Raw genomic sequence first — 26,660 nt, 5'->3', positions numbered from 1 at the left:
GACCGCGAGTCGCGTCGCGTCGGCTTCCTTATTAATCGTTTCGATATCGCGTCTCACCTTCGTTCCAGCAAAACTGACGCATATGTGCACTCGGCGCAGATTCCGACTGCCTGATATACGTGCAGTTAAGTACATTACAGAGCTTGGGAGAAATGGTCTGAAGAAAGCGTAACAAGAAAGCAAATGGAGACGCGTACGGGAGCGCCTTTTTCCGCGTGTTTGCGAGCGGTTAAATATGCGGAGTTACATGATCGAGCCCTCGGGCAATGCGCGTGAAAATATAGCGAGCGAATAAAACGAATTAAATGTCGGAGGAATTCGAGCCTCCGGTATCCGGAAGCATAATTTTCATAACATTCGTCTTCGTTGAGGAGTTCGATCGCCGTTAAATATTTACAAACTATTTGTGTAATATTTAACAGTTTCGTAAGGGAAATTATTCTTTCTCCTCTTCGGAATGATGGACGGACTATAAATTATTCTTCTTTTTCGACACGCTCGAAATTCGATTGGAAATTATTATTGCATATCGAAGACCGGAGGCCGTGTTGCGCAATCGTTTTAATTTTTTTCGGAAGAGTTTGATTGATCGTGAAATCGAACGATCGTGAAAGTAACGGTTGGAATATAACGCGATGTGTTACCGGTAAGGTGTAACAATGCGCGACGATTAATTGCTCGGATTGGAAAGAAAAAAAAAAAAAAAAAAACATTATTTTTACAGTTTATATTTAAATAAATAAATTTTGATCCTATACGTCGAATAATAACCAAAATCTCGATCTGTTACTTATAAAGTTTCCTTTTGTACTTTTTTCTACGCCGATAAACGAAGATTTCGGTTATTATTCGATATGGAATCGAAATTTGTTTATTTAGATATAAACTCGAAGTAAATAAAAAAAATTTTGTTGACCTGTGATTTATTATTATTTTCGAACAAAAGTGAATCAAAACCGAAACCGAAGTTTGTTTAGTCGTTATTTACAATAAATGTTTGAGAACATGGGTAACTTTTCTTAAATCCCGAAATATCGTTCTGGTTTCTACAGAAGTAAATTTTATCTAATACAACTGTTTTTTTTTTTTCTTTCTTTTTTTCTCGTCGCTCACGTGAAAGAAATGAAAATTTAACATCTGGAACACCGAGACTGAAAATTCGCGTTGACCGGTGTTATCTCTGAAAGTTAACAGTGAGGTGTGAAAATAAATTTGCAAATTTTACCCAAGGTTAAAACGCGATCGAAAATTCACAACGTTACAACTTTCAAATATTTGCGTATAATTCGTGTACATATGAGAATTAAAAGAGACTGCGAGTGGCGGTTTCTGTGTTTTTTTTTTTTTTTTTTTCCCTTCCCTTTTTCCATGCACAGACAAATTCAAGCGACGAAGAACTATGCAAGAAAGAGAAAAACAGTTTCTCTCCATGTTTAAGGCACTTACAGTCTTTTTTAATTCCCCTCTTGAATCGTGTTAAAATATTCTACACTAAAGCTGGTAATTACGTGTACGTAAGGTACACAATAACGTTAAACACGTATAAATATATATTCACCTTAATACCTAAGGCGCGTATGCGTACAGAAACGAGAAATAAAACCGGTCTTATAGGACTTTCGTATACACGTTTAGTAAACCGGAACAAGGTCTCTTAGATGATAGTAAGATTTCCGCCACGATTTCTCTAGTTTAGAACGTTGAAAGTGTCCACCAAGCCGTGGACGCGATCGGGCCGAACTAAAAGCGACGAGCCTTTTTCGCTAAGCAACAACTGACGAATCGGAGGCAAAATATCGGCTTCGCGTGCATAAATATTTTACAGAATTTGTCGAATTTTAGGCGTAACACTTACTTGCCAGATCGATGAATGCGATTCCTCAGTTCATCCGTCGCAGACGGCCGATTATTCCATTGTGAAACTTTGAACGAGCGGGAAATGAAGAAGTTTAATACTTTCAAATTTTCAATACTTATCCCCTTCTTTGTTTACTTTTTTATTCCTCCCAAGAGTACGCGGGTTGTCGGCGATTTTTCACCAGCGACGATGACCAGCTTCCGGCAAACACAAACGAGAACACCCTGGTTTTACCGATATATTTACCGATCCTGATCTACCGACGATTCGGTGACTGTAATCGACCCCGTGACCAGACCGATTACCGATTTCCCTGACGATTTTACGAGCTTATTTGCAGAATCCACGATCCTCTTTGTTCCAAGGATCGTTAATGTTGCGCGATCGGTTGGTTTTCTATGTTTTTTTTTTTTTTTTTTTTTTTTTTAAACTTTATTCCTGGGGCCCGGCTGAGGGATGCCGGTACGCGGGACCGTTTAATCCGTGACTCTGTTGCGAAGTGCGGAAAGCTTCGCTTTTATTGGCGATAGGCAACATGTGGCGTCTACCTTATGGCGTTAGAAACGAACTGGGACTTGTGCTATCCCCGGCTACTTGGCCTGCGGAAATTGACGAAGTGGGAATCAGGGCCTAAGTAGGTCCCCCGCAGTGGAGAGGGAGACCGATTTATTTTCACCGGGCCCCGCAGCTCGGTCCATACCCGTCATTTCTCTCCTCCCGTTTTCCCTGTAATGCACCTTGAGTTTACGTCACAGTTAAGAAAGTTTCATAAGTTTTCAGATGACGATGACGTCGATAATGACAAGTTATTCGATTGTTTCAGGAAAGGGGGACGTCTTCGATCGCTCATTTTCCATTTATTTTTTACCGATTAAAAATCTAAATGTTCATTTTTAAACAAACCATGAAAATCCTCCCGAAACACAGGACGCGTCATTCAATTTGACTCTATTCTATTCTCTGAAATAAAGTATATGTTGAAATTTTTTTTCACGACAAAGTCTGACGTTCAAACTTTATTTTTATAGTTACAGTCACGTAATACAAGGCGAAAAAATTTCGGTTCATGGTTCAAGGTGAGTTAGAAACGATTCTTTTTCTCACTATGCGTATATGTATGAAGGAACCAGAATCATGACTAAGGAATTAAGATGTCCCACCTTTGTTACAGGAATCGTGTACTTTAATTGCTGATACTTAATGGTATAATACGCGATTCTGCATGCCGATATTATGATGTTTGTTTTTTTTTTTTTTTTTTTTTTACCCTCAAATTACCACGTTCTCAATCTCCACGCAAGACTTGCCAAATACAGAACCTGGTCATCAACTCGCGGGCCGTAATATGATTGAATAAAAATTTACAAATTTCTAAAAAACCTGATCAATTATTTACGGTATAAACGTTGACGAATTTTCAACGTTCGAGCGAGTAACAGTCAAATTTTCGTTACTGATTACTGAATATCGTGGCAAATTCCAAATTACAACACTCGGGTTAATCAAAGAAATTACGACAGCGTCATCGTAGATGATTTTTGTTCCATCGTAGAAAATTTCCGACCTATTATACCCTCGTTACCTGTTTATTCTCACCGTCCGTGGTAATTTTTTTTTGACAAGAAAGAAGAAGAAGAAAATACAGCAAAAGTTCTCGGGAATAACGACGATGCATTATTATATTACATAACTTTATACCAAGGCAAAAAGCTTGTGTACATGCATTTGCAAAACACTCGGCAATGAACGAACACGATGTAGCGACTCGTACCGAACAATGCACACTGATACGATTATTTTTTTCCCTTCTTTTTTTTTCACCATGATTTATATCGCACCGGTCTGCAGGTGGTGGTGATTATTACGTGATTATACCTGTCCCAGAGACTCCGCGGACAGCGAACTTCCGGGAGGTAAAGAACTCCCGTGTAACGACCGAGGCGAAAGCTTACAACCGTATTAACCAGATCGTTTCAGGCGAAACAATAAGTGGATACCCACTTCATGGCGAGAGGCCCTTTGCGAACTCTTGTGCTCCAGATATGATCGGAATGTGCAGAAATTGAGAGTAAGAGCGGATTGAAATTAAGTTGTACAACAGCGCCCCTTCTTATCTATAATAAAACGGAATTGCCGCCACTGCTGACGATCGGTAAATCCATTAGAAGGACGAAATATTTCGAGGCAACACTTTCACTGACAAGCATTTTTATCAATGCGCGTGTTGGATTTGATTTTGATGGAAAAAACGAAAGCTTTAAGCACTTTCGCGAATTTTGAGTCGCTGAAATCTAACACCGGATTTTACAAAACGCGATTTTAATGCCTGGATAAAGATATAGAGATAAATGTAATTCGTGTTTCTTTGGGTAAACCTCGAGATAATATATTCTAAATTCGCAAAATCGTAGGAGCAAATTACACAATAATGTATTCCACGTTTTTTCGTGTTTATTAATCAACGTAATGCAACACTGTTTGAAGTTGTTGGTACAAATGCAAATTCGACTATTTATATTCATGCCGTGCGATGTAAGACTGAATTGAATAGATGAAATTTAGCTTTTAGACACGCGAAAATCTATCGTTGATAAAATTTTATGGCCACGGTATTTATATTCAATTTTTTTAAGATTTCATTTTTGTTGCGAGTACGCGGCTCTGCACGCTAATGCAATCCGTACGGTACTTGCGCATCTTTTTACTGCGGAAATTAGGTACGATTACATAAACATGCGAAAACCTAGCGTATAACTGAAATCTGTACAGGTTTTTTCGATAGATGAAGTAATTTTTATTATTTTACGCGGCTAATCGGTTTTAAATCAGAAGTAATAAAATATAATTTAATTCGACAATATGGAATTATACAATAACGTTCTCTCAAAACGAACGGAAAGAAACCAAACCGTGAATTTAGGTAATTGAAAATACCCAATTACACAATATTGTACAATTTTTATTATTTCGAAAACCGTTTGATTTCCACGGATTGAGATTGTTTTCTTTTTTTTTTTTGCCTCTCTTTTTTTTTATGATTCTGTTTCGGCTAACTCTTCTGGAATTCTCGAAATAATCGTAAGAATAAGGTTTTCATGCCCATTTTCCGATTGCCTGTGATGAGAAGAAACGTAAGAAACGGCGCGCAGATACATGCAAAGTCTTGGATATTGCGCCAGAGAAGAGAGCTGCCGCAATGACCGTTCACTGTTGCTAAATAAATGACTTTTCTCTCCTTCGTTCGGTCAGTTAGCGCGTGGTACGCGTTGCGAAACGTCATCAAATACTTATCGTAAGTCGCAACCATAAGGTGCGGTGACATTTAGCTCACATTTTTGTCTCTCTTTGGCCCTGTTCAAAGGTGCGGTGTGATTACCTCTGGGCGCTGATGCTGTTTTTCCAACAATCCCCTGCGTGTATGACAACACTTATCCCTCCCAATTGATTAAATTCTTGGGTCTCGGGCCGCAGAAAGTGCCATAAAATCGTGTTTCATTTTTTTACTTGGAGAATTCAAGAGATGGAATACCCCCACAAGCGGTAACAAGAAAAAACAACATTCGATCGGCTTTCATTGGGAGCTTCGCCTGGTGCAAAGTGTCGAATACTAACCGTTCGACACAAATGTATTTCCAGTTGCCTGCCACTCGTTCACCAGGCGCAGAGGTGAATTCGAGAATTCTACATTACCGAGGTGTGGAACGAAGTCCGAAAGGATCCAGAGTGATCTTATCCGCCGAGAAGACGGACGCCGAATCGAAAAGCCTTAGTTATTCTCATAGAATGTAGCCAAGCCGAAAAATGTGGTTTCGGTTTTCATATGAAACCACGCTTGGTATCAACCGATGATCTGATACTGAACACTCGATACGAATGTATTATGAGTTGCCTACCGCTTCGTCGCCAGGCGCAGTAATGAAGCAGAGGATTCTGCCTTACCGAGCAGCAAAGAGAAGTCCGAAGCGATCCAGAGCGACATTATCGACCAAAAAGAGCGCCGAGGATCGATCGTGCACACTGTAAGCGATAAGTTGAAGATCCTTGATATTAGCGAACGATTGTAGACCCCACCGGGAAAGTGTTTTCTAGAATAATACCAACCACTGCGCTCGTCTGTTGTCGTCAATTAATAATTTGCGGAATAATACGACCAACGTTTGCGTGCGCAAATATCCAAACATATTAAACGTTGCACTTGGAATATTTCCACGAATCCCCCATTTCGTAACCTACCGTGCATTTTCCTACAAACTGCCAATTACCGCACAGTACGTACGTACTCGGAATATATTAACCTTGAACAATGTTTCCAACGCGTATCATACAACAAATAGTTTTTCATCATTTTTACATGCCGGTTGATCTAGGAAGTAGTCCGCGTGTTCCGCGTATAGACAATTCCTTGCCAATTCGGTCATTCTCTTATTTCGTGTCGTGGCGATGTAACATAAAATTACTAACAGATGATAAAATTGATCGCAGAAATTAAGGCTGTTTACAAAACGTGATCCCGTGTTTGTGCTTCTACGGGAATAAAACCTGGTCAACAATTTGAGCAGCGATTGTCTCCGCGAACATCTTGCATCTCTTCTCGAATATAACACGCGCGTCTTTCTTACGCCATAGGATATCCGTAAGTCCGAAATTGGCGTGTCACTTTGTTCAAATCCTTCCGGGATGTGACGCAGCCAGTCTGATGTATGACCGGCAAAAACACGCGTTATTTTTACACACATATGTAACCAATGCGCGAGTTTAAACATCGCGATAAAGACATCGGGGGTTCCCGCCATCAAGGATGGATCTACAAATATCACGCGATCATCGCAGAAAAGCGAGTCTAAGACTCTGGGTGCAAAGTCTATCCCATATACCGAAGTGCAGACGTGTGTGCGAAACGAATAAGATGGAAGCGAAGGGAGGCTGTTAATTTTACCCTTGGCCTTCGGTTTTACCGCCAAGGAATTTCCGATCGTTGTTTCACTCCGACACAGGCTGGATGTTACACCTACAGAGCTTAGACGCGTGTAGTAGGGTATATGCGCATACCTTTGTAGCGTTACGCATAATGATAGAAGCGCGTGATTAAGGCCTGTGAAAACATGACCGAACGTGCTCATCGTAAACAGCCGCATGTCGGGTGGTAATAGTGTTAAAAAAAAAACTGGCGTAATTGCACAGGCAGCAAGTTTTAATGATATATTGTCTATCCGTTACGGTGGCAGCTTCTGCTACTCCTATCAATTATAAATTCCAACGCTATATCTAAAACACTTGTTAAAACTCGTTTGACTTCAAACGATTCAAACATTCTCAAAACACGATCGCATACGCGAAGCTCCATGATTTTTTACGTCTCATTTATACGGTACCTACGGGTTGGAAGAAAAAATGACGCGATGTCTTTGAACAACGATTGCGAGATGTTGATTTTCTAGCGTAATCTATGGTGTGTATAATTTTTGCAGACTCGATGCGGGTAAGACGTTACACGCTAATTACGGGAAGAAATTATACAACGATGTTTCGAGAAATGTGCCGATTTGTCGACAAAACGTTTCGAGGCTCATACGCTTTAATACAGTGTTGTTTACTTGCGCAAATGCAGTAATGACAGAGGCTTTTTCCATCAAGATCATTAAGACCGATGATGCGTGGATCATTATCGACAACGACATCTCTATTATAATGTATACAGTATAGCAATCCGTAGGAAAGTTGTTTGTTCGGTTCTACCTGAGTTCCAACATTTTTATTTACGTCATTGTGCAAACCAGAATACGTATATGAAAAAAAGGGTCTAGCGTCGTTGACTGTACGATCAGACGACTCGTTATTCGTTACATCCGGAAAGTTCAGAGTCGTTGTTTGCTTGGTGCGAATATTCATTGGGGTGAGTTTCGCCTGAAAATTTTCCGCACGGTGATTCCGAGGGATTTTCTATACTTGAAGAAATCACTACCACTGCTCGGCCTTCTGCACAAGACAAAAACGACGATTTCCTTGTCTGCGATTAACTTTGTCAAAGCGACACGTTGAGTTGAAACAAATAAGAATGATTTCAAACGACGGCGTTTGCTGACGGAACCAGATTCCAGTTACCAATGGCGAACTGCTCTGCAGACTGGGATTTAGCCGACAGTAAACGTTCGTTAAGGTGATAGATCAAACGCCGATCGATATCTGGTATTAATCGTGAAGTCTGAGCGGCGGCAAAAAATTATAAAACGAAATCGTCGACCTTTCGTCAGGCGTTTCAAACCGTTGTGTCAAAGTCAATGTCGCGTTACGTTAATCGGGTACTTTTTTCCACCGAATTGTACAAAAAGTGAGATGAGGTAAGTGGTCGGTTATTCGGGAGAAAAAAACAGCGACGAACTGCGTGAGAAAATTTTTAAGAATGTAAAATGAGTGGGAAATGGACAGAGTGTTTTGACCCATTTGATGCAAAAATTGAAATACGATATCAAGATCGATTTCAGAATCGTAATCCGAGACCTTCTCAATTACGTTTCACCATTCTCTCTTCGTTTCCAACACTCCGCTTCTACACCCAATTTCTAATCCAGAGTCTCCGAAGTTGTCGAAGCCTCCTCGACGAAAACGCACGATAATACGAATAGTTGGGATAAAAATATTGCGAAAATCGCGAATTACAAACAATCGTATTCGTATAAAGTACATTGATTTAATCGAAGGTGAGGTAGATTTTAGACAGAGACAGAGACAAAGGTGGGAATTAGAAAAAGTATTGCGAGAGGAAGAAAAAAAACCCCGATTGTTAAGCAATCAACTTTGCAGAGAATAATAATTTTTTTACCTTCCGAGCAAAGAAAAACAAACTATTAAATGTTGTATCCACAAACTTAATCGTTTCGTGATGTTTTTCTCCCCCTTCTTCCGTTTTTTTTTTTTTTTATTTTGTTCCCGGTTACAAACGCAAAAACTAACGATAGATGCGAATAATTACTCGTACTCTTTGCGTGGCGACACTTGCGTGGTAGACAATTAAACGATTGATTTTTTTTTTAAAACTGCGTCTCTCGACGAGTTAAGGTCAACCAGTTAACGCAGAGACGAAATGTTAACGCAATCTTACACGAGATATTTGAATGGTAAGAAAAAACAAACTGTTAGAATGTGTTGGGAAAAATGAGGCTCCAATAATTCTGTAGAGATACTATGCTACATTTATTGTATAGAAATACATACAGAGTTAATAATTAATGATTTAGGACAACACCAGACAAGGCGTGGCGCTTTGCCTGCAATCTTGTTTTCGACTATCTCTGTTCAAAAACGCACTCTTCGTTCTCACACACTCACTCGGTATTAGGATACATACGTGTAGGTTGGATTCTGTTTCCTCAATGTCAATGTACAACACACAGTATAGATATATGTGTGTGCGATATAAATGTATAGTACGTAGATCAACACCAACAACACGGTTGGGAAAAAAAAAGAAACGAAATTAAAATAAATATAGTTTGAGCAAAAAAATCTATCAGTTATTTTATTTATTACTGTTTATCGCGGCATTAATGTCCGCAAGTCCATTAGACATGGCCATATTATAACGCGGCTGTGATTCCCCCGCGGATAAATATGACGAAGTAATTTGAAAATCCCGTAATCGTAATTTACGTGTATACGTATAATTTAAACATGTATGTACAACAGAAAATCCCCGCGTTTATTTTATATATGTATAAAAATATAACGGCAATCACTCATTTTCGCAGTGATTTGACTACGAACGATGATCTTTAATCGTAATCGTAATACCTGCTCGATTTTCTCGATTTCATCTCATCACGGATGTAAGATTGTATTGATTTCATCCGGGTGACTAGAGTTACCTTCCGACGATCGGATATTCAATTCGTCTACGAATCTTAATTTCAATATCCGCAGACGATCGTTGGCCAAGATCATTGCGAATTCAAAGCCGACATTTTAGAATGAACAGAAAATCGGTTGGACAGGTTTCCGAATATGTAGAAAACCGCTTGTGTTAAAGACACCCACGCAAGGATGAGCGATAAATAATAAACGAACACGAGCAGACAGGAAGCGGAATAAATGGTCGACGACGATCGGATCGTTCGACGAGCGGTTGTTGACGGAAACCGAACATTATCCGAGATCGGTTTAACCTTTGTGGTATAGAATCGACGAGGGAACTAGAATTATTTAGAATGAATCAAGCCGAAAGACGCGCATTGGCCTTCGCACTTTGCAAATCGATCCACGACGTATCGAATTATTCTGGCTATAACGAGTATATTTATCTGAAAACGGGAAATACCCTCGTTAAAAAAATTTGTCGCAAAAAGTAATTTGCGCTGTGCATTGTAAGAAAAAAAAAAAAAACAAAAACAAACAAAAGTCATGATGTTAACGTTGATTTACACCTTTTGACAGTAATACCTTTTACATCATTGCAATTCGTCTGCGTCATCGTGTTCGATTAAAGAGTAATCGATTGTGATAAAAAATTGTAAATCGTGAAAAAAATTTGATAATTAATATTTTCTACAACGCCGATGCAAATCGTGTGGTGTAAAAGAAGCTGGAAAATTTGAAAGATCGATTGACTTTTCAGGCATCATCGTCAAACGTAAAATTATATACGGATAAATCGTCGTTCGCGTAAAAACAGAAATATAACAAGACGGTAGTCGATGCAATAAATAATTTACCGCATTTCGCGACAATGGCGAATATTCGTAATTATTTTATGCAATAACTGATATTACGTACGTAATTTTTTTACGCTTACGAAGCGATGTAAAAATGAAGAATACCACTCGTCGTCATGCGCGAGAATGATAGAAGAATTTCTTGCTGAAGCAAAAAATGAAAAATGATAAAAGACACAAGAAAAGTGAAAAAAAAAAAAAAAAAGATAAAATTACTATCAACTATTCATAAAACCGCACGCGTTACGACGATTTTTTCTACATTTATCACACGATAAATTATTTCAATTTTAATCGGTCGAACAATAACAATTCCAAAGATCATTCCGCGTATTTCTTCAAACGCCTCGATTCGTTCCGAGCGTAAAACGAACAATGAATAAACAACAAACATATATTACCACAATCAGGAAGTGAAAATTTTCAAACTAATAGTCTTATTTTTACCGACCATATGGACATATTAAATATCGTGGGTTGGCTACGCAACTATTATACCGGTATTTCAAGGTGGAATATTCCAGTCCACTATTCGTCTGTGCCTGCATTGATCTAAAAGAAGTGTAAAAAATCAATGAATTCACATCGTGGGGGGAACGGGGGACTTTTTATTTATCGCTTGGGAAAATTTTTATATTATTATTTATACACGAGCAAACGTGGAATATTAATTTCTATACAACAACGTTTAACAGAAATAAGAGAGAAGAAGTAGGTAATATTCTTCCACACCTGTTCTTTCGGTCAAAGCATTCGAGTTCTATGCTGATGAAATTCTGTTAGTTCGTTCGTCAATTTGTTTCTTCGTTGAACAAATTGTTTTTTTTTTTTTTTTTTTTTTTTTTTTTTTTATTTTACAAGTTAAAATGGAAAAAAAAAGAAAACATGCAGACGCACCTACGCATAATCGGTTTGCAGGCTAGCGTAGGAACGCTGCGGATAACAACCTTGCCGATCGGTTTAGGGAAAAGTTCTGGTATTGGTAGGCCGGTGTGTACGAAAACCGGATCCAGACACGCATCAGTCACGGATAATGTGTAAAAACTGAATCGAAAAAAGTTGGTAAACAAAATAAAAAAAAAAAAAAAACATTGAAATTCCAAATCGGATAAGTCATCTACACTTATAAACGTGGAAGTTCGAAGCCCCGTTATAACGATATGGATAACGTAAATAAATGTTACGGCAACGCAAATTAAACGCTATTAAATTGTTTTTTTTTTTTTTTTATCGTTTTTTCTTTCTTTTTTTTTTTCTTTTCATTTGTTACTTTTAACGGTAATATTTTGAAAGAATCGTAATTTTATAACCTGTATTCTAAGTAACAAGATTAGAACGTTCTCCCCAAATTTAGCAAATCGATATCTTCCACATATTGCGCACGTAAGTATACCTAAACATTTGATACATTTATTTATATATATATAATATATATAAATATATATATAATATATATAAATATATATATTAGAGTGTTACAAAAAAACCGACGATTTTTTTTTTCGAAGAACATTGGAAAATCTCCCGAGTGTCCCTCAAAAATGACCTCGGTAAAATATGAGCTCATAATATTGATATTTAGAGGTGGCGATTCTCAATTTTCTATTTCCCATTTAAATGACATGGAAAATTTTTTTTTTTAAATTTAGAATTTAATTGCTCGAAAACGAATCAGTGTGAAGATATAAACAAAACGTATTCTTGTAGGAAATTTTACGCTCTACAAAAAAGATCTGAATAAAGATTTGCGTAAGGTAAGTCGTTTCGGAGTTATCAGGCCTCAAACATCGAACCGTTTGAAACAATGATGTTATTAATTTATAAATGCTACAAAACTGACTCATATCGTTGATTAATGAAATTTGTTAATTGACATTTCATTGGAAGTCTATAGTTTTAATTTTAAAATCAATAATATTGTGTATTTAAGTGATATGAGTCAGTTTTGTAGCATTTATAAATTAATAACATCATTGTTTCAAACGGTTCGATGTTTGAGGCCTGATAACTCCGAAACGACTTACCTTACGCAAATCTTTATTCAGATCTTTTTTGTAGAGCGTAAAATTTCCTACAAGAACATTTTTTGGTTATATCTTCACACTCATTCGTTTTCGAGTAATAAAATTCTAAATTTAAAAAAAAAAATTTCCCATGTTATTTAAATGGGAAATAGAAAATTAAGAATCGCTTCCTCTAAATATCAATATTAAGAGCTCATATTTTACCGAGGTCATTTTTGAGGGACACTCGGAAGATTTTTCAATATTGTTCGAAAAAAAAAAAAAAATAGTCGGTTTTTTTGAAACACTCTAATATATATGCAGTTTATCATGAAACATCTATTACCAATATTATTGACATATCACCTTGTATAATATGTAAATTTTACGACGATTACAAAAATTTTGAGAAATTTCACATTAACGATTTATGTATTATATATATATATATATATATTGATAACATTGGTAATAGATATTTTATGGTGAACTGTATAGGTACTACACACATATTCTCAAAAATATATGTGTATAATAATATTACGTAGAGGACGGTCTATTATTATTATTATTATTATTATTATTATTATTATACCCATAGAAGAAACTGAAAGTCAAAAAGTGAAAGGAAAAAAAAAAAATCAGAATAGTACATAATTGGAAAATAAAATCATTCAGGTCATTCTGACCGTTAAAATTATGCTGGGTTGGATGCATCGTTTTGTAAGAATATGTGAATAAGCTTTGTACCTATACATGTATGTATATATAATATATATACATATATATTAGACTGCCTCGATAATAAGTTTTTTTTCTTTGATCTCCCACTATGTTATAAACTATGGTTTCGCGAAGTGGGAGAAAGTATCAAAAACAAAGTGTCATTTTTTATACACAATGACAGATCTGTAATTGTATGAATGAATTAGATTATGAATTCATCAAGTCTTGTTCTTAATTCATTCTCCGAATTATTCTGAAAATAATTTATTACCGTAACGACGACGATGACGATGATGATGACGATGATGACGAGAATGCTTGTGAATGGAATTACGAAAAAAATAAAGAAATAAAATAAAAATGCGAGAATACAGAATAAGACGAACAAAATGAATAAATGAAAGAATAAAAAAAAAAAACACACACACACACACACACACACAATTGCGAAAGAGAAAGGAATATTATTGTACACCGTGCGCAATCCGAAGGCTCTCGTATATATACTTTGCATATACATGTACTATAATTTGCGACAAAGATGTACAATGCAGTTTATACACATGCCTCTTACATATTTTACGTATGTATGTGCATCGAATCGGCGGATCGTTGGTAGGGAATATGACCTGGATAAAACTCGAATTATATATGGTAAGGTATTAACAGGTGGCCGCGCGTATTTCATAATTCGACTAATGAAAAAGTAGGAAAAAGAAAAGAAGGGGAAAAAATGTGGAAACCTTAAGATATGAATCGTTCGTTTATCTCTCTGTAAGAATTATTGCCTTTATTATGCTGTGGTCTTACACACCGCATACATGCGGACGGTGTGAAGGGTACGAAATGCTCAAAGAATAAACAAGGCGAGAGGCAAAGTCATTGGACCTAACGATATGTATTTATTTGTTTATTATCATTTTATTTTTTTTTTTTTTTTTTTTTTTTTTTCGTTCTTTTTCGTCTCCGCAACAACTTTCTGAAAAACGATAATCGTATACTTATTATACTATACATAGATGTAGATTCGAACTATTGCTATTAATTTATTTGATCTTGATGCAAAAAAAAAAAAAAAAAAAATTATCTCTACGTAAGAATTACAAAACTTAAATATTACACGTACTAATGAAAATAAAAACATGCACTTACGTATAAGTAATTATACGACGGTACTGCGGAACGAGAAGTAAAGAAAAAAAGAATAGAGAATATGAACGAGCACAAACATTGAGTGTGCGAACTTTTTTTTTTTTTTTTTTTTACAAATATAGAAATATAAATTCAGGTAGTTAATAATAATATTATATAATAATAACGATGGCAATAGTTACGATAAATTTACGGATCGGCGGTGTGACATTTCTTGAATGTCGTAAAAGTAAGTGTGTCTCGAGAAAAAAAAAAAAAAAAAAAAAAAAACAAACAAAATGGTGAATAAAAAATGAATACCGAATGACGCAAGCGTAATTAGAGCAGGCATTTACGCTCCGGCATGAAGAAATACGATCCTAATTCGCAAAGATGTTAGGGTATTGTCGCTAATTTTAACGGGTAAGTACAGAGCTGCGAATTCGGACGTGATTGCTCTCTTATATTCTTTGCAGGTAAAAACATTTATAGGTGTAGGAATTATCCCAGCGACTGGCCGTTTCAACGTCCTTGAAGGTTTTCGGTGATGCTCGGTTGGAAGACGAGAAAAAAAAAGAGAGCGAGAGAGAGAGAGAGAGAGAGAGAGAGAGAGAGAGAGAGAGAAATTGAAGCCGGATCTAGCCGCGTGACCGAAGGTACGAAACGTTGACTATACATATACGACGCTAACTAAAATCAAGTCTGGAAAATATTATCTCCTAAGCACATACTGACGAGGGTCCAAAAATGACGGATGACATAACGATTGTCGATGATCGCAAACCGCGGACAATCCTGATTAGACGCTTTTTCGTCGTAGAAGCCAATTTAGCCGTGTAAAGAAAGGAGAAAAAAGATTTTATTTTCTTATTTTTTTTTTTTTTTTTTATATCTCAAATTACGGAAACCCGTTACGGATATATTGTAATCGTCGTGTGATTCTGAAGTTACTAAATGAACAGTGGTTTTTACAGAATAGCACCAACATTAAGCCTGTCGATCGTTACTGCTTGTAACTAAAGACAGAGAGAGAGAGAGAGAGAGAGAGAGAGAGAGAGAGAGAGAGAGAGAGAGAGAGAGAGAGAGAGAGAGAGAGAGAGAGAGAGAGAGAGAGAGAGAGAGAGAGAGAGAGAGAGAGAGAGAGAGAGAGAGACAGAGAGAGAGAGAAAATCGACTAGATCGTATAGAATAGGGGAAAAAAGAAAAAAATCTGACAACTCATCGTAGTTCCGACTTCGTCAACTCTCTGAGTCATCCCTTTGATACACGCGAAGGAATAGTACGCGTAATATGGTGTAAAATAAGAGGGGAGAAGGAAAAAAAAAAAAAAAAATCAAGTAATTTATACATTATAACGTACATGCGGAATGCTAATTATCTTGTGACTTGAGGAGTTGAGGATTTATCATCCATAAATCTTCGACATCACCGTCCGATACTTAAGGGGGTATTCTAGTGTAGAAATTTGAAAAAATCGTTTTTTTTTTTTTTTTATATTTTCAAAGCTTAACCTTTCAAGAATGTGTCCTTAAAAGGACAAGTCAAAATTTCAATTATTTTCAGAGATATAGCTATTTTAGTGACACGTCTTCAATACTGGCTCGGCTGGAACGAATTTTACTCGAAACTTTAAACGCGTTTTTCTCAAAACTACATTTTTCAAAACGGTTGACATGATTTCTCAAGTTCTATTGAACCGATTTACTTGAAATTTGGTGAGAATCTTCTCAATACATGTCTCTATCGCACGAACTATTATTATAACGAAATGATAATTTTTACTATTTTTAAAAAATTCAGAAACGTCCAAAAAAGTAAAAAAAAACGTATTATTTTTTCGGACAGCCGTAATTCGGCAAAAAAAAAATTTTTTTCGACTTTTTTTTAGTTAGTACGATAGCTGCATTTATGTAGATTAATAATCTTTTTTTTTTTCTGATTTTGAAAATGCTTGCAATCGTGACAACATTGGCGCGCCATTTTTTTTGTACCCCCAACTTCAACAACTCATAGCACTTTCAATTTTGTATTTTTTGACTTGTTTTTTTTTTTTTTGTAATCGTGAAATAATAATAAACGCCTGATAAAAAAATGGATGGTAAAAATATTTTTTGTTTTTTGTTTATAGCACTTCAAAAAACACCTCAAATTCATGCCTCTACACTAGAATACCCCCTTAATTCGGAAAATCGTTAGGATCTAAAGAAGTGAATTGTATATATAAGTGAATAATTTCGCGTTGATTAAAAAAGGAATTTATATATTTTAACTCGGTGTAAATTATTTCATCTCACCTCAGGCGTATAGGCAGTTATATTGTAGATGGTTGGATTGGAAGAAGACGTTTAAAATTCTCTCCAATTGCTAGGAGAATCCCGTTTCAAAATTTATATCTTTGGCGAGTATTGGCAACGAGTATTTGCGGACAAAAAAGAAATAAAATTATAAACATGTGTAGACGTATGTTTTACGTTTTTACATTATACATGTATGCAGGTATAATGTATTATATGCGGTATACACACGCCTTTCATAATATTCGCTCTTTCACAACGAACATTCTGCGCGTCTTTAAGCCATTGATAATTGATCCTTCTAACGTATGTACGTTGCAATACCTCTTTGCTCAATTTATCATACAATTTCATGAGGATTGAAATGTAGAAAAAATAAATGGGAACAACCCGATGAAGAAATTTGACGACACAGTCTGTAAAGCTAGACTACGATTCGTCTCGAAATTTTCTCTCCAAGAGTTGGCAATTTATGTTGTTTTTTTTTTCTTTACATTCTCAAGTTTCTAGCAAAATGTGTAAAACGGAACGTTTCATTTCAAAACTTGTTTAGAATGTCAAGGTTGACATGGAATGACATTCTGGAACGTGTATTAATATCGTTCTGTAATTCGTATACAGTTCCAATTGCGGTTTAAAAAAAAAAAAAAAAAAAAACACAACGGTAAGTAATAATATACAAATTACAAATCATCGCGAGTAAAAAAGTTGACGGAGTTCTTTGGATCCGAAAAAAGTGCAAACGGATTCGATGCTCATCTTCGTTGTACGGCTCGTAATGTACCACAGAAATCACGCATTGTTGTAAATAATGATTGTTGACCGATAAATAATTTATTTTACTCACAAATGAAATTCTCTAAAGTATAATACTATATACATTTTTTTTCCAGTCAGTCGAAATATTGGTTGGATAAAGTTGATATTTTATACAGGGTTGTTTTAATATTTGCACGATGAAACTTACACGTGATTCTGCAAAGAGTGCAACGTTCCTATCACACAAAATCTAAAATTCCGATTATCAGTTGCGGAGAATTCATTTACGGTACGGATAAGATAATAGCTACATAATGTTCATCGGAATCGACCGAGCGATATAAATTTTAGAGTGAGTAAAAGAAATTCCTCGGACTTTATTGATACGACTTGTTAAAAATCAAGTTTTTTCAAAGATTATTATCCTGCAGTACCACGAGGTTTTGCATTTTGCATTTAACTCGAAGCCTGACTCGGCCGAGACTTTTCAAACTCTAATCACGTTTTCGTTTAACCAAATTTTTTGCGATCCTAAATCCGGCAACGACCTCTCCCGCCGTATTTCTTTTCTCTAAATTTCGTCTCCGCTTCGACCCCGGAGACGCGAAGTTATGCGGGATCATCGACAAGGCGATGAGTCGCAAAATTCTGTGTATACTAACAATATTTGACCAGACCGGAGAGATGAGGCAACGCTCGTTTTCGGGTCCAAAGATCGTTCGATCCCTCCCTTCGACTCCCTTCAACCGCTGTGCTGCAGGCTGTGCCAATCGGTTGGTACGTGCGACGAAACAGCTCTTGAAACTGCGCGGGTCTAATCAACGCTGACGATCGAGCGCGCATGCGCACAGCTTCGCAATATTGCGCGAGTTGGGTAATTCGCGGCTGCACGATGTCTCGGATCGGCCTCGAAAAAATTCTTTCACGCCCGTTATAGCAGCGTATAACAATATTTGAGAGCCGGTCGAGTGAATGGGAAATTTCGATGTATATATTAATTCTGTCCGTCTCTACGTTCGCCCGTATTCTCGCTCTATCTTCTTTTCGTTGCCGCAGGTAGTTGTACACCCCGCTCGATTGTCGCGCGCGCGCGCATGCGCGCAACTCCGTTCCTTCGTCTCTTCCTCCTCCTCCTCCGCCTCCTCCCTCTCCTCTCCCTCCCTTCCCCCCCGCCAACGACCCTTGCCGCTTTCCGTCTCCGTCGCGCGACCCTTGTGAAAGATATCGTCTCGCGTCTCTGCCTCCGTACACGCGGCTTAGAATTAATCATCCCAACGGCTCTCGGCTCCTCGTTTCGGACGCCCAAATTTCAAGTGAAACTGGTCAGCCGTTAGTTCAACACGCGCGCTACCAGCTCGTACCTTCGTGTTTTAACGGCTCCGCCGCTCAGTCTCAAGCGATTCGCTATTTCTTGTATTTTGCACGATATTGAAAAAATTTTTTATTTTTTCCTTATTATTTATTATTATTTTGTTTTATATTAAATTAGAAATGGGACACGGATCCCTCCCCCCCCCCCCCCCCCCCCCCCCCCACGATTATTACTCGAAACGCGATATTGAAATTTCATCAAACTAATATTCTCCAGCGATTCGTCGTCTTTTTCTTTTCAATAGACAACTTTTCCACAAGTAAGCAATGTTTACAATTTTTTTTTTTTTTTTTTTGTCTTCGGCAAATTGTACGAATTCAAATTTTAACCTTTCCGTTTAATAGTTCTGTTTTTTTTTTTTTTTGATCGCGCCCAAAAAAGATGTTCTGTTCGGATGCATATAAATTAGAGTTTTAAAGAAGTCTCGACGACGTAACTACCTCGAAAGTACCTGTATATCTGAATCTGTTGCCATTTCGCAAATACACACAGACATTATTGTAAATATGACGATACACGTATACAAGTAGAAAGAGCGCGAGTCGCAAGATCACCGACTTGCGTGTCGATTGAACTTGATAAAAATGATCGGTATAACAACAGCAATAAAACTTGAACGCTCGTAAAATCAAAAGGAGCTTACACGTTTGAATAATTGATTGCTTGATGAATTTTTTCCTAACAGGAGGAATATCCGGTGAAAAAACAAATTTCCGTTAAATGTCTAGAAATAAAATAAAAATACAGTAGATTTACAACAAGCTTGGACCTTGGCACTGTTAATTTGAAAGGCGGTAAAATTTCATATACATTTTCACAGTTATTCCTCACGATTATTTTGACTACTTCTGCAAATTACGCGAATAAAATTTTAACATTCGTTCTGATTTTTTAATGTTTCATAGTTCAGTAACCCGCGACGATCGGTTATAAAATAAGAACTCCTACTTAGTAGATATCGGGACAATCTCATGAAGCATGAAAATCAACGGCGCATGCGCCAAATAATTAAATCTCATTGGTCGGCCAAATCTTTCCGCAGCGATATTTTTGTCCGCGACGCAGGCGCGCCAACCTACGCAAAATGTCTACGTTTGAATTTTCAAAGAGCGTAAGCATTGAATTCCGAGCGTTCTTCGAAGAATCAACTTTCCGACCCGACAACAAACGCTTCCGAAACCTTTCCGAGTCGCTGCCTCGATTATTTGAGATTCTAACCTCGAAAATTCGTATCAACCGCATCGCCGGCAGAAAGAGTTCGACAGCTGAAAACTCGGATTGGCCAGCCTGCGCGAACAGCCGATAAAACTCGCGCATGCGCGTTTCATTTTCAAGTTTCAACATATTGTCCCGGTCTGTACCTACGTTTTTCATTTTTACTGACCGATATATCGACGCCTAAAATAATTAGGCTGCTTAAAAAAATTTCGTTTCATCGCGTTTCACCGCATTCGTCCGATTATCTACACCTAGAAAATACTAGGTTGTCGTACAGTTTTTGCATCACTCATCTGTACAAGTTTATCGATCTGATTATTAAATCATAATCGTTATTGAAAATATCGAGGCCTTCACCAGCAACGGCATACATTTGTAATTACTTATTCGTCTTCTCTCCGCATAAATCCCATATGTTTTACATGTATGCGTACATATCTACATACATATTTATATTACACAGCCGTAATTTATAGGCGTGAAGGTACCTCAGCAGTAGGTTAAGATGCAGTTGCGATATATAATATAAATATTGTATGCCAATGGGTGTAAATTCACATGCTCGTGTGCAACCTGAAATCGAAGTCTATGGGAAAAACGACTATTTCCCATGCAAACAAGATAGCGAAGCGAATCCGAGTGAATTGCAAGTAAACGAATAAACGTAAACAAGTCGGTGGGGTAAAAAATTACGTTGCAACCGCGAATTTATTTCGAACCTCATATTTTAAATACGGTTGCGTATGTCGTACAACATATATTACGAATTGCCAACGATCACTGAACAATTTCTCAAGGTCATTCGTATACGCCATGCCTCTATAACATTATTGCGGCCAAGTATTACGTATTACACGCACCCATCGGTTATTACAATATCACTCTCGCTAGCCTTTCGTCGAATCATTTCTCGGACGTGTAGAATATTTGACCGTCAACTCGAGCCGCGCGGTCCGGTGAGTAAAGGAGAAGAGGAAAAAAAAAAAAAAATTAAGAAAAAAAGGCCCGTAAATTCCGGGACACAAGGTTTGCCCGCGGAAGGAAAGTGACGAGGAACGAAGGGGAGAAAAAAAAAAAATTTGACAAATTGACAAGAGTCGGGCTAGAGGGGAAAAAAAGTGGACGTAAAAAAAATGTAAAAGGGAAAGTAAAAAGTTTGGTTCAAATTATCGCTTGTCGTGGGCTTTGTTTTTGTTTTATCGGTGTATGGAAAATATTTTTCACCTATGCAATTCGATAGCGCGAAACCTCAAGGTTCTATCAATATTCAAAGTTTTTTTCACCGATCATGTTTCTGCGTAATATGCGTTTTTTTAAGGCTGAAAAGAAGATACTTTTCATCGGGAAATCTTATAACGTGCGAAATATAATTTCGCTGAAAGGAATAGTTGAACGTTGAAGAATTGAAAGAAGAAGTGAACTCGAAAATTAAATCACTTTTGCAACGTCACGTCGTTCTGTCCAACGACAGATTCTCGACGACGGCCAAAATGTTTCGCAATTCTTTATAAAGATGCGTAAAATATTTATTACACTCGCTTGTGCACGGTATACAGGTATAACATGTTTGAAGACATATTCATACGTCAGAGAGGAATAAAACAACAACAAATGGCGGGGGGGGGGGGGGGGGTAAAGGTGTAGCTAGTTATAGCGTTAGGAAAAAACGGAATTAAATGAAAAACAAAGGATAGAAAAAAAGATGAATAAGCAGAAGAAGTAAAAAGAGTTTATGAGAAGAAAAAAGCTATGTATAAAATTGAAAACACGAAGCCCGACACAATAATCGTCATGTTTTTGTATTTTATTCGCCCGCAATTCGGGACGGAGTTGAAATTCCGAATTTGAAAAGTTCCCAAAGCGCCGAATTCCGAATTATTTGATGGCGAAACTTGAAGAAAAGAAATCAAACTTTGACGAAACATCAAAGTTTCGAACGATCTGAAACCCGAAGCTCAAATTTTCGAAAGGACAAAGTTCCGAAAGTGCGAAAATGAGAAAATTAAAAAATCTGAAACATCAAAGATTTTCGGTTCTGTGAACTTCTGGTGAGTTGAAATTCCACCGCTTCGATCTTTCCTTTGTTTTGAAGTGTTCTATATTTCCGCGTTCGGAATCGGGATCGTTCCGTCATTCAGGTTTTCCGATTTTCCACATCCACTCATCGATTAAACTACGCTGTGCGATACAAGTTTCAATTTTCGAAATTTCACCCCATCGAAACTTCATATTTCGTAACTTTACTTTTCGGCACCTTGAACCGTCAACTTTCCAACCGTTCGAAACTTTGTCGTTAGTTCAAAGTTTGATTTCTTTCCGTCAAGTTTCCCCGCGAAACAATAAATAATAATTCGTAACTTCAACCCCGGCCCCGCAGAGCAAATAAAGCTCATTCGCTTGTCGGCGTGAAAAACACGTCGACGCACAAATCCAAAAATAAATAATATACTCAACCGCAATGAAATTTCCAGGCAGATCACAGTCGCGCCGTGTATGATTTTCAGAAAAGAGTCGAGCGCGCGAATCGCGTTCGGTTTCTTCATTAAAATTGCGCACGCGCCGTTTCCTTTGCGCGCACATTTCTCGTCGGCTACTCTCTGGAAGACCTTGATTTCCGCCGAGGTATAGCCCCCGCAAATTCAACCCCCACCTGCAACCGATCGGTCTGACCCAACGTACCCCTTCTTGGATAGCCAATACTTAAGCCGTTGGGCCTGAGGCCCCCCGACCATTCCACCAGCATCAGCTCACCGGACCCGCGTGTCTGTAAAATTGTGTCATACGAGTTACACATTGTACGGATACGACGTCGCCGCTGCAGTCGCAAACATCGCCGGTTTTGCAATTGATTCGATTTACGATATACCGGTTATTATTTTCCTTCACATTTTCATTTCCTTCTTTATTATTCTTCTTCGGTTATCGACGACGAGAGATATTGTTTCCACAAATTGGCGTCTGTCGCCGATTGATTTTCCGGTCGTCTGCTGCGGAGGGCGCGATAATTAACTGGTGAAATTCGTGTATCCTACAAGCTGCAAGCTTTAGCTGCTGACGTTTTTCAGACAATACGGGAAAAGTCGAGAGGTGCGGTTTCAAAGTGAATAACGAGGGATAGATAGACGGTTCCTATTCCTCCGATAGAACCTCGCAGCAAAGTGAAACATATAAATCGATTCCTTCATTGATGCAGGATTTAAAAAAGCTCCGATTCTTCACCCAAGTCAAATATATCCGTCGACTGATCGCGTAGATCGAAGGGGCGAGAATACTTTGTGTACGTTTCGTACACGGAGAAATAAATAATCAAATAAATAATAACCTGGTTTCCGGTAAAAACGAAGAGTAAGAAAGACTAAAAGCAAACAAAAATCAGAATAAAAATACAAAAAAGAAGAAAGACACAGTGTTGAGTGTGGTGATAACGTTTCGGCCTTAACGAGTAGACGCGAAACGGTAAGCTGAAATTCATTCACTAAAATTACCCACTTGTGTATATATGTATATATATATAAATTCTTAAAACGTGTATAGCCGTAAGCACTAAACTCGTCTTATAATCACGGATACGCATCCATACATATGCGTTTACGTAATATTTCTTTACGGGGACTGAAACGACCCTGAATTATATCACATATCCGGTGATTATACGACGAGAAGACAGACAGAGGGGCGGAAAATAAGAAATTAAAAAATAACCATCGTAACGAAGAAATTAACCGGCAAGTATCCGATGTGATGTAATAAACGCCAGTTTTCTAATCGCGTTTTCAAGTTCGGGGGCGAACGCTCGCCGCGTACTTACGTATATTTATTTATATATATATATATATATACAATATGGTTATGAATTATGAAGGAGGCCCCCGTGCTATGTCGCAGAGGCTCGGAAGCTGGGATAGAAAGCGCGAATACAGACATATATATATATAAAACATATAATCCTAATATTATAAACGTAGTTATTACTTCGTGAAGTTACAGAAAATGCGACGAAGAAACTAATCGGGATCGTGTATTTTATAAAATGAGGAAAATCGGTCGAGCCGATCGCGATGCGAAATCGGGAGGAAAGAAATTGACCAGAATCTAAAATAATGATTGTACTTTGTAAGAATTGTACAGTTAGACAGAAATAAGCCGAATAATGGTTAATTAATTGGAGATATTGTAAAATTTGGCGAAAGTTGAATTGTTATAACAATTGTGCGGGCTTAACGGTACGTGAAATACGCGCGTTGACGAATCGATTGTTTTTGCGTGCGCGTGTCGAATTTGTTGGGAAACATTGGCCGCTGCACGCATGTCGTGCAATATGGGTATAAAATACGGTCGCAAGACAAGTGGAAAAAAAAAATCGGATTCAAATCGATCGGAGATCGGCGCCAGACGACGTCCCACACCGTGTGCAGTTAGTTTAAAGATCGATGATCCTTGAAAATCGACGTGCGCGGTTCACTTTTCGAACGAGTCTGGGGGGCAAGGTTATTATCGCGTAAAGCGTGAGAGATTATTAGCGAAAAATTAATCATCCATGTGTCGAATTTTTAAACAGTATAACCGATTTTTTAACGATTTTTGTACAGATTTTTTCGCAGAGGAAGTTATTACGCGCAGGCGGGAGTGAAAATATTTCAAAGAATGTAAGAGCAGAAGTGACGCAATATCGAATTTTTATGGAAGCGTAAATTTGATTTATAAAATTGAAAAATATTAGGGTCTGGGTATATAAAGAAGTGAATAAATAGAAAGGTTAGATTCGTTACGAATTTCCTGTATTATAAATTTTCTAAACTCTGACGTTCTACAAATTAGTTTTTCGCGTCTTTGAAAATACGAAATTCCTTCTTTTTCAAAACCCGCGATCTTGCAGTTCGGCGACAATTTTTTCTTTCAATTTGAACGCCGACGTGCACGATTAATGCCTGAGAAAATTCGCTCAGCGTGTTCGCAGCGTGATTTTCTTTCTTTTTTTTTTTTCTCACGGATAAATCGGATCGAGCACCGAATAATTATCGAAAGATCGTGAAATCCATCGAATATATCAGCTTTATAAATAGATAGTAAAATTATAATACGTATCAGGCGGCTACACGGGGCGTAGGATATTATATAGGTATAATGAAAGAGCAAACGTCACACCTGTCTTAAAAGCAAATATTACACAACTCGAAAACCCGCGGGTATACAATATTTAATCAGCACAAGGTCTCCGGTCCACGTGCTCATATTACACTGTACGTATATGAATGTAAAAAAGATATGTTCTTCTTTTTCAATTTCGCGGTTTTTCAATCCGCCTGTAATACACGTACGAGGCGTTCCCTATTCTTTTTTTTTTTTTATATATATATATTTTTTTCTTTCTTTTTTAAGTATGGTTTAGTGTATAAAAAAAAAAAAAAACAATTTCCTTCACCGAGTTTTACGTACTTTTGACCAGGGGTTTAATTTTTACTGCTCCAAAGAACGCAAAAACACAATTTTCGAATGAACAGCCCCGATCGATTGGCTGCAAATTTTTCTCGATAATTTTTTTGTCAAAAGACGAAAATTTTGAGGTCAAAATGAAAATGGGCAAGCTTTTGGTTTAGAAGCTACAAGCGAAACGAGTAATTGAAAAGTGAAAAGAAAAATTGAATATGAATATGAATTTAGAAAATACAAATTCACGTTTCATTCGTTTCTTATCAATTTTTGAAATTGAAAAAAATTTGAAGAATCGTTGTGAAGAATTTAAAGCCAACTGATTGAGGCTGTTTATTCGAAAATTGGGTTTTCGTGTTTTTGATGGCGGTAAAAATCGAACCCATTATCCAAAAAATCTAAAACTCGATAAAAGATGTTTTTTTATATTTGATAATAAAAAAAAAAAAAAAAAAATCACTCACATCGACGAACTTGCCTGAGAGGAATGCCTGATAAATATCGAAAAATTTCAAGTAAAGAAAATCTCGAACTGCGCGATTCGCTCGGATATTGACCCGGCGTTCGAAAGAACGTCGCTAATTTTTTCGATCGCTACCGCCGAGCAAGCAGTTTTAAGGATAAGTAGAACAACCGAGGCAGCAACGAGCCGGTTGAAAATTTGTAAGTAACTGACATAATTCTGAGCCGTGTTGCGGTGAACTGGAACGCGGTGCAAAAACTCATCAAGCCTGCTACAACGCTTCTGCATGTGCACAGCAAACACACAAAACCGATACGTCGGCGAAGTAAGAGTTTTGAATTTGCCTTTCAAGTAAGCGAAATCAACTCGCCGCTTCGTCGGTCACTCAATTATTACCCAACAAGTGTAGAGTGTTATATTTCTGTTAAAAATTTACGGGTACGATAAAGACTCGATCGGTGGGGTAACATTCATTCGATCGCCGTTCCTCACGGATTGAAATTAAGAAATGCGACGAGTTTCGCAAAAATTGTAAGTCACGGCTCGACGCGAGAATCTCGTCCTTAACGATCCTTGCGATTATTGTAAATAACAAGAACGATCAAAGATGATCGATTATTTTTTAACGATCAATCGTGCGAAATCGATCATTTTTCATACTCGATTAATCGACCATTGTTATTTCTCGAAATCGGTTTTTG

General features: G+C 37.4%; 3 protein-coding genes and 1 long non-coding RNA gene across 8 annotated transcripts in view; 1 reads left to right on the top strand and 3 right to left on the bottom strand.

Annotated features, from left to right (window-relative positions):
* Positions 1 to 26,660, bottom strand: part of LOC124302903 (uncharacterized) — a 592,781-nt gene that overhangs the window by 151,550 nt on the left and 414,571 nt on the right. The gene's annotated exons all lie outside the window — the stretch shown is intronic.
* LOC124302795 (uncharacterized) overlaps positions 1 to 26,660 on the bottom strand; it is a 126,233-nt gene that overhangs the window by 41,745 nt on the left and 57,828 nt on the right. The window lies entirely within an intron of this gene.
* Positions 1 to 26,660, bottom strand: part of LOC124302778 (elongation of very long chain fatty acids protein AAEL008004) — a 47,805-nt gene that overhangs the window by 17,197 nt on the left and 3,948 nt on the right. Inside the window, exon 1 of one of the 2 annotated variants that reach the window (XM_046759331.1) lies at positions 1,856 to 2,421. The exons of the other annotated variant lie outside the window; for it this stretch is intronic. The gene's annotated coding sequence lies outside the window, so the exon portion shown is untranslated. Of the gene's footprint in view, positions 1 to 1,855; positions 2,422 to 26,660 lie in introns of those variants that run through there. 2 annotated transcript variants of the gene reach the window in all.
* Positions 22,786 to 26,660, top strand: part of LOC124302780 (elongation of very long chain fatty acids protein AAEL008004) — a 28,881-nt gene continuing 25,006 nt past the window's right edge. The window contains exon 1 of one of the 3 annotated variants that reach the window (XM_046759338.1): positions 22,786 to 23,522. The gene's annotated coding sequence lies outside the window, so the exon portion shown is untranslated. The remainder of the gene's footprint in view (positions 23,523 to 26,660) is intronic. The other 2 variants (XM_046759336.1, XM_046759337.1) reach the window with 2 other exon arrangements.

Source organism: Neodiprion virginianus, chromosome 4 (assembly GCF_021901495.1).
Source record: "Neodiprion virginianus isolate iyNeoVirg1 chromosome 4, iyNeoVirg1.1, whole genome shotgun sequence".
NCBI lineage: Eukaryota > Metazoa > Arthropoda > Insecta > Hymenoptera > Diprionidae > Neodiprion > Neodiprion virginianus.
The sequence above is the reverse complement of the archived record's forward strand: the minus strand, read 5'-3'. Positions and strand labels throughout refer to the sequence as shown.